Below are 8,912 nucleotides of genomic sequence, written 5' to 3'. Positions count from 1 at the left end.
AGAGAGATTGAAATGCTGACACGGCCACTATATGGCACCCAAATAGAGGGGGGGGGGTAATATTTAAACAGTAAACTGTCCTGAGAAGTTGGTAATGGGTGTTCAATCTTATTACAATCTTATATACAGGGAATAAATCGGTAAAGTTTTCAGCAATCTACATTTAGTAAAGTCACTCCCTCATACAGCTATGTGCTGAGCCATACCATGCATTCACTTCATCAAACCCAAAATGTGTCTTTCTGCATTACACCCCACTGTCTGCATCACACGTATCTGATCTTATGCAGCAACAAATATTTATTTATTTCCTGCCTGGTCACCAATAGAATCTGTTGGCTTTGTCCTTATCAGCCAGTGGACAATATATGTAGATGTGCAAACTTTAACCATGTTTAAGCTAGTTCTTTATTTACACAAATCAACATAACAAGCTACCCCATATCTTTTGTCTCCTTCAACTTGTAGATTGCAAGCTCTTGAGAGCAGCCCCCGCCTTCTCTACTATTAATTTGCTTTGTTTAGTCTGTTTTATGTATCTGTATTTTTACCATGCATCAGTGTCATTAGCCTATGTGACGGACCTGGTATTCAGAATGAGCACCTCCGTCAGAACACTTCCCTTGTGCAGGACATCCCTTTATCCAGAGCAATAGCTCCTGGTATCTCCCTTTGACCGCAGTCAAAAGTTTTATATAGGTGAATAGAACTGAGGCAACACTCAGTTGTCTGAACACAATCAGATTTGAAACGTAAATAAAACACATCTTAAAATATAAAAACAGCTCTTATTAACTATTAAGTCCTTTATGCCCACTTGCTTTATAGAGTCACAATTGCTCCCACATGGGGCACTCACACCCTGTACCCATCCTGTATTTATGGATACATGGTGACATGGACATTTAGAAAACACGGGAGTGAGAACACATCATGTCACAGAACTATTGTTCAAAATGTGCTGCCCTAGGCACAGCCCTGAACCATAATGTGCCCTTTAGACTGTCTTTGAACCTCCTTAAGACTAGGGATGGGCGAATGTGTTTGTATTCAAATGTTAGAACGAATGTTATTGTAGAAATTCTACTTACATAATAGAATGTTGATAAGAACGAATATTCTTAAAAATTCTATTATCGAATGTTATTTACAGTTTTTGACATTCAAATTCAAGTATTACATTTATTAAACACAGTTGTAGACTAGAAATACTATTTTGAATTCAAATGTCACTTTCGAAAATTACATTTAAAAACACAGTATTAGACTAGAAATACTATTTCAAATTCGAATGCAACAATTTTATTGAAAAATTGGAAAATGAAAATTGGAAAATAGAACGTTAGAATGTTTTCTAAACATGTAAAATTGATTCGAACGAATGTATCAAAATCCGTTTTAAATTTCAAATTTTTACAAACATTCGCTATCCCTACTTAAGACCGTTTTTATCTCTGCTTTGCCTTCCCTGATAGAACAAAGGCTTACTACCTGAACTAGACATGTATATCATCTCTTCTCTCCTGGTACACACAATATAACCAGCCTGATATGAGTGCCCAGCCTACTGAGCCACTGCTAGACTTGCACTGTATCTATAACCTTGGTACTGGCACAATGCATCAGTATAACTTCAAACTCAAAACTCCCTTTATGCTCTTTGTTATATATATATCTGTGAACTGTCTTAAAAGGACAATTTACTCAGGCAAGTAGCTGATAATAGTTCATTGTATGCACAGATGATGATAGAAAACCCTTTTAAATGGTCTGGGCTCTCTCCCCCCACCACCACTGGGTGGTTAATTTCTGCTGATGATTCTTGTTTGCAAGCATTTTTTAAATATAATACTGCAGTATTTGTATTTTCAGTACAGGCTTAAAGGGACAGTCTACACCAGAATTGTTATTGTTTTAAAAGATAGATAATCCCTTTATTACCCATTTCCCAGTTTTGCATAACTAACACAGTTATAATAATACTAGTGTTGTGTTATATTATATTTAATCTCTCTCTCTCTCTCTCTCTCTCTCTCTCTCGTGCGCCTTCACTTGCCGGTCCTCGCGCTGCTGTTTGTCACCCCTGCGCGTGCGATCAGCTGTGCTCTTCCACTTGCCGGGTCCTCGCGCTGCGGTCAGGTCGGATGGGTGCGCGTGCGATCAGCTGTGCTCTTCCACTTGCCGGGTCCTCGCGCTGCTGTCAGGTCAGGTGGGTGCGCGTGCGATCAGCTGTCTAAGGCCAAGTGTTTGTCTGTACTGCGCATGACGGCTTCAGACAAACACTTGTCTTTTATAATATAGGATACTTTTAACCTCTGTGATTATCTTGTATCTAAGCCTCTGCAAACTGCCCCTTTTTTCAGTTCTTTTGACAGACTTGCAGTCTAGCCAATCAGTGCCTACTCCCAGATAACTTCACGTGCACGAGCACAGTGTTATCTATATGAAATACGTGAACTAACACCCTCTAGTGGAGAAAAACTGTTAAAATGCAATCTGAAAGAGGTGGGCTTCAAGGTCTAAGAAATTAGCATATGAACCTCCTAGGTTAAGTTTCAACTAAGAATACCAAGAGAACAAAGCAAAATTTGTGATAAAAGTAAATTGGAAAATTGTTTAAAATGACATGCTCTATCTGAATCATGAAAGTTTATTTTGGCCTAGACTGTCCCTTTAAACAGCTTTTCCAAATGACAAAAGAAAAGAAAAGGAAAATGCATGTTTGTGCACAACCGGCCTGTAGTATACAAACTCAATTATCTCAACTCTATAAGTGGAGCATAAAAAACTAAATAATTTTTTTAGCACAGTAATATCAGTTACAAAATTCCTTTTAAAATGCCCTCGTTTATGTGCATCAAGTATAAATATCTGTCGTTAAAACATAATTGGAATTTTAGGATGTGGGAAAGTTTACATCTGATATATTAAAAATAACTAATTAAAATGTATATATGATATGAATATAAATATCTCTGGTAGACAAATTTGGTGACAAAGGGTAGAAACAACGTCCCCTGCCAACCAGGTGCAGGAAATGGATGCACATAAAGTCACATCCCCATTATCACTTACTACAAATTCTTGCTATTAGCTCAGAAACCTGCACAGTAAATTGAGCAATCCATACTGGAAATACACATTATAAATCCAATATTTCACATGCTTAATATTACAATTTGCATTGCGAGCCTCATCACTCTTAATACAGACTCCAGATCCGTGTTCCAGATCAACTCATTTACATTTTAGAGCTGGCAAAACACATTGGGAAACACATATTTCATGCTCCGCATCCAGTTATTTATTTCTAAAGACTGTAATTCACATTCTGCTCTGAATAGCAGGATTTTCCCCTGTGCCCCTCGAGTCAATTACAGAGCAGTGCTGATGATAATTATGATATATAGCTTGTTAGATCTCTGCAAACAGCTTTCCCCCTGCTAGACTCCCACTCCACCTTGCACAATGTGTGCTGGCAGTGAAAGAGTGTAATAAGCAGTTATAACAAGACAGTTTGCTCTCAATATATACTGCAATATCTGTATTTCCTGATGGCAGAGGCTACTGCTGCTATGGGGACAGCAGAGGATATCAGCCCATGACAGTACAAAAAAGCACTTTCCCCCAACTCTCTTGATCTTTGTCAACTTAAAGGGACATAAAACCAAAAATGTTCATTCCATGTTTCAGATAGAGGATAAATAATTTAAACAACTTACAAATCTACAACTATATTCAGATTTTCTTATTTTTTTTGTATCCTTTGTTGAAGGAGAAGCAATGCATTACTGTGACCTAGCTGAACACATGAGTTGGTCAAATGACATACATCTACCAATCAGCTGCTAGCTACCAGTAGATCACTGCTCTTACTGAGAATACCTAGGTATACTTTATAAAAAAAAGGTTACCAAGAGAACAAAGCAAATTAGATCATTTGGAAAGTTATTTAAAACTGCATGTCTATCTGAATCATGAACGTTTAATTTTGTCTTTACTACCCCTTAAACTATTAAACTTTTTATGAACACTTGTTTGCCAACTGTCATAGGGGCCGATTTATTAAGGCGCTTTCAGGCTCACCAGAAACAGGAGGTAAGAAGCAGCAGTCTTAAGACCGCTGCTCCTTAACTCGTCCGCCAGTTCTGAGGCGGCGGACAGCAATTAGGCTGATCGGATACGATCGGGTTGATTGACACCCCCTGCTAGCAGCCAATTGGCACATTAGTAAATCAGCCCCATAGTCTGAAGTCTGTCTCTCATAGCAAACATCTGTTGTGGGCTAGCATGGATCTCTGGGCTTTGTTGGCTGTACATACATATGCAGTATATGCTTCTGATTCTCCTGCACTAATATGTCTGTTTATAATGATGTGTAGTTATAAAAATCACCAGAGGAAGCAATATTCAGACTCTTGGCTTTCAAGAGAACTACAAGATATTGGCCTCTAGTTTTCAAGGTCTGTCGGACATGATTCAACAGTGCGGATCAGGTCAGACATACCTAGCTGAATACGGCGAGCTGGTGCAACGCTGCCCCCTGCAGACTCGCGGCCAACAGGCCTCCAGCAGGGGGGCGTCAATCAACCCGATCGTACTTGATTTCTGGCGATGTCTCAGAGCAGGCGGACAGGTTATGGAGCAGCGGTCTTTGTGACCGCTGGTTGATAACTGCTGTTTCTGGCGAGCCTGCAGGCTCGCCAGAAACACAGGGCATCAAGCTCCGTTCGGAGCTTGATACATATGCCCCATTGTTACTACAAGGGGTTAATCATAAACCTTACTGCACTGATGACATTGTACATATTTGCTAGCAGAACTGCATCATTATAACTCGTTCTTTTGTTGGGCGCAGCGTTGTGAAGCTCAGTATCGTCTGCAGTATTTTTATGCCAGTGATATTTCGGTTGGACACAATCTTTTTCTATCTCGTGTAATCTATATAATGAGCGTTTGCTTTCCTTAGTTTAGTCGTCACCTTCTGTACTGGGTGACCGCTAGAAGAATCTTCTCTTGCTGCAACAAATAACCGACTCTGTGGCCCTGCTTGGTACTCTTGTGAGTCAGATCTTGTCTTCTTACCCAGCATTTTGTTCTGACAAATTATAGAGCATTTGTTTGTACCCCAGAACTTACGCATGTCATATACATCTCATCACCTCGCTAAATATTACATTATAGTCTAATTCCAAAAGCAGCACACATCAATAACATACACTGTAAATAGAGGTGACAGTTGTCCTGTATTGTAACTGGTTAATCCAGCATGTCAAACTGAATAGATTGGGTCTTACCTGAGATCGGATGTATGCATACAGCTGACACACCTTTGGTCTGATGTGGGCACATAACTGATAGAGGGTCTGCAGGGGCGTCTGACCTTTGGGCGATGCTGTATATTATTACTAACACTTACTATTAATATACAAGTCTATGTAAAGACCGGCTGCTATGGGCCCCCTGCACTTGGGCGATGCTGTATATTATTACTAACACTTACTATTCATATACAAGTCTATGTAAAGACCGGCTGCTATGGGCCCCCTGCACTTGGGCGATGCTGCATATTATTACTAACACTTACTATTAATATAAAAGTCTATGTAAAGACCGGCTGCTATGGGCCCCCTGCACTTGGGGATGCTGTATTATTATTACTAACACTTACTATTAATATACAAGTCTATGTAAAAACCGGCTGCTATGGGCCCCCTGCACTTGGGCGATGCTGTATATTATTACTAACACTTACTATTAATATAAAATTCTATGTAAAGATTGGCTGCTATGGGCCCCTGCACTTGGGCGATGCTGTATATTATTACTAACACTTACTATTAATATACAAGTCTATGTAAAGACCGGCTGCTATGGGCCCCCTGCACTTGGGCGATGCTGTATTATTATTACTAACACTTACTATTAATATACAAGTCTATGTAAAGACCGGCTGCTATGGGCCCCCTGCACTTGGGCGATGCTGTATATTATTACTAACACTTACTATTAATATAAAATTCTATGTAAAGATCGGCTGCTATGGGCCCCTGCACTTGGGCGATGCTGTATATTATTACTAACACTTACTATTAATATACAAGTCTATGTAAAGACCGGCTGCTATGGGTCCCCTTCACTTGGGCAATGCAGTATATTATTACTAACACTTACTATTCATATACAAGTCTATGTAAAGACCGGCTGCTATGGGCTCCCTGCACTTGGGCGATGCTGTATATTATTACTAACACTTACTATTAATATACAAGTCTATGTAAAGACCGGCTGCTATGGGTCCCCTTCACTTGGGCAATGCTGTATATTATTACTAACACTTACTATTCATATACAAGTCTATGTAAAGACCGGCTGCTATGGGCTCCCTGCACTTGGGCGATGCTGTATATTATTACTAACACTTACTATTAATATACAAGTCTATGTAAAGACCGGCTGCTATGGGTCCCCTTCACTTGGGCAATGCTGTATATTATTACTAACACTTACTATTCAAATACAAGTCTATGTAAAGACCGGCTGCTATGGGTCCCCTTCACTTGGGCAATGCTGTATATTATTACTAACACTTACTATTCATATACAAGTCTATGTAAAGACCGGCTGCTATGGGCCCCCCGCACTTGGGCGATGCTGTATATTATTACTAACACTTACTATTAATATACAAGTCTATGTAAAGACCGGCTGCTATGGGCCCCCTGCACTTGGGCGATGCTGTATATTATTACTAACACTTACTATTAATATACAAGTTTATGTAAAGATCAGCTGCTATGGGCTCCCTGCACTTGGGCGATGCTGTATTATTATTACTAACACTTATTATTAATATACAAGTCTATGTAAAGACCGGCTGCTATGGGCCCCCCGCACTTGGGCGATGCTGTATATTATTACTAACACTTACTATTAATATACAAGTTTATGTAAAGACTGGCTGCTATAGACCCCCCGCACTTGGGCGATGCTGTATATTATTACTAATACTTACTATTAATATACAAGTCTATGTAAAGACCGGCTGCTATGGGCTCCCTGCACTTGGGCGATGCTGTATATTATTACTAACACTTACTATTAATATACAAGTCTATGTAAAGACCGGCTGCTATGGACTCCCTGCACTTGGGCCCTATTGCCACTGTACCTGCTGCAGCAATGGTTTAACTCTGCAGAGCAATCACTTTGTTCATAACCTGAGGGAGCATATGGGAATCTATATTTACATATTACCTATAAAGGGCCGGATTACAAGTAGCACACTAAATAATTTTTTTCGCTCACACACTAACTGCGCTCAAAGTAAAAATTATCGTGGCTGTATTAGAGAGCGTATTACAAGATCAAGCAAAACACAGATGTGCACTAACTTCAGAACTTCGGATACTGCGTTAACTTCTCCCTATAAAATTCTAGACGCGCTGTAAAAAACAAACAAACATTTATTGCTCGCGAGCTAACCCGACACTGCGTAAGACCAACTGAGCTAAACCTGAAGTGAGTTAGGAATGCTTTAAATTCTTCACATAGAAGAAAACATTCTTTTATTTTAAATATATATTTGTATATATATATATACTGACTGTATGTATATATATATATATATATATATATATATAATTTTTTTTTATTATTATTATTTTTTTTTGTAAAAACATAAATTATGCTTACCTGATATTTTTTTTTCCTTCTGATGGAAAGAGTTCACAGCTGCATTCATTACTTTTGTGAAATAAGAACCTGGCCACCAGGAGGAGGCAAAGACACCCCAGCCAAAGGCTTAAATACTCCTCCCACTTCCCTCATCCCCCAGTTATTCAGCCGAGGAACCCAGGACCAGTAGAAGAAATATCAGGTGAAAGGTGCCAGAAGAATAAATAAGGACACCCCACAAAAATATTATGGGTGGGGAGCTGTGGACTCTTTCCATCAGAAGAAAAGAAAATTATCAGGTAAGCATCATTTATGTTTTTCTTCTTAAATGGAAAGAGTCCACAGCTGCATTCATTACTTTTGGGAAAACAATACCCAAGCTATAGAGGACACTGAATGCCAAGACGGGAGGGTACAATAGGCGGCCCATACTAAGGGCACCAGGCCTGAACCCCTACCCAACAATAAACAAACTTTAAAAGGAAAGGCCCCAAGGACACTGACCCGCCGATAGTCCAAAAGCCAAACTTAGAGACTGCAAATCGGACTCAACTGAGCCAACAGTCCTCCAGGAGACACCGTCACCCAACAGTCGGTCCCTCACCACACCCCTCACACTAATGAAGGGGACACCAGCCTAAACTCCCAAAGGGACAAGGCAAGGAGAACCGAAGGACACCAAAAGGTCACCACAATCCATAAAAGGAAACCTCCAATAATGAGCCCAGCTCACAAAGACCCAAATGGGCCCAAGAGAGAAAAGAAGGCTACGCCTAGACCAAGCAGAACCCGGAATAAGGCCAGGCAGAGAGACAGAGAAAGTCTTCTCTCCAACATCATGCAAGCAGTAAAAGACAACTGAAGACAGAGTCCACACAGTGACTGAACATAGAATATAGGGTTGCACCGATACCGATACTAGTATCGGTATCGATACCAAGTATTTGCATGAGTACTTGTACTCATGCAAATGCACCGATACTTAAACCGATACCTGCACTTCCTACCCATACTCTATCTTGTGGAGATTTTTCAAACTGCATGTTCCCATTTCATTTTAAGCTGTAGTGGAGACTCAACTAAAAATGGTTCACTTCTGTTCTTCCAATACAAATTGCTGTTGTATTGTATTATTGTAAGAAAGATCACTGTACCTTGTTCAGACAAACCCCTGAAGTACTGGGTAGTTAATAAACTGAGATTTCCAGCTCTGGCTAAAATGGCTCAAAAATAGC

The 8,912-nt window shown here is 39.9% G+C and overlaps 1 protein-coding gene across 3 annotated transcripts in view; it reads right to left on the bottom strand.

Annotated features, from left to right (window-relative positions):
- CNTFR (ciliary neurotrophic factor receptor) overlaps window positions 1-8,912 on the bottom strand; it is a 1,195,985-nt gene that overhangs the window by 11,052 nt on the left and 1,176,021 nt on the right. The gene's annotated exons all lie outside the window — the stretch shown is intronic.

The sequence above is a fragment of the Bombina bombina genome, chromosome 2 (assembly GCF_027579735.1).
Source record: "Bombina bombina isolate aBomBom1 chromosome 2, aBomBom1.pri, whole genome shotgun sequence".
NCBI classification, from domain to species: domain Eukaryota; kingdom Metazoa; phylum Chordata; class Amphibia; order Anura; family Bombinatoridae; genus Bombina; species Bombina bombina.
This window is presented reverse-complemented; position numbering and strand designations above follow the sequence as displayed.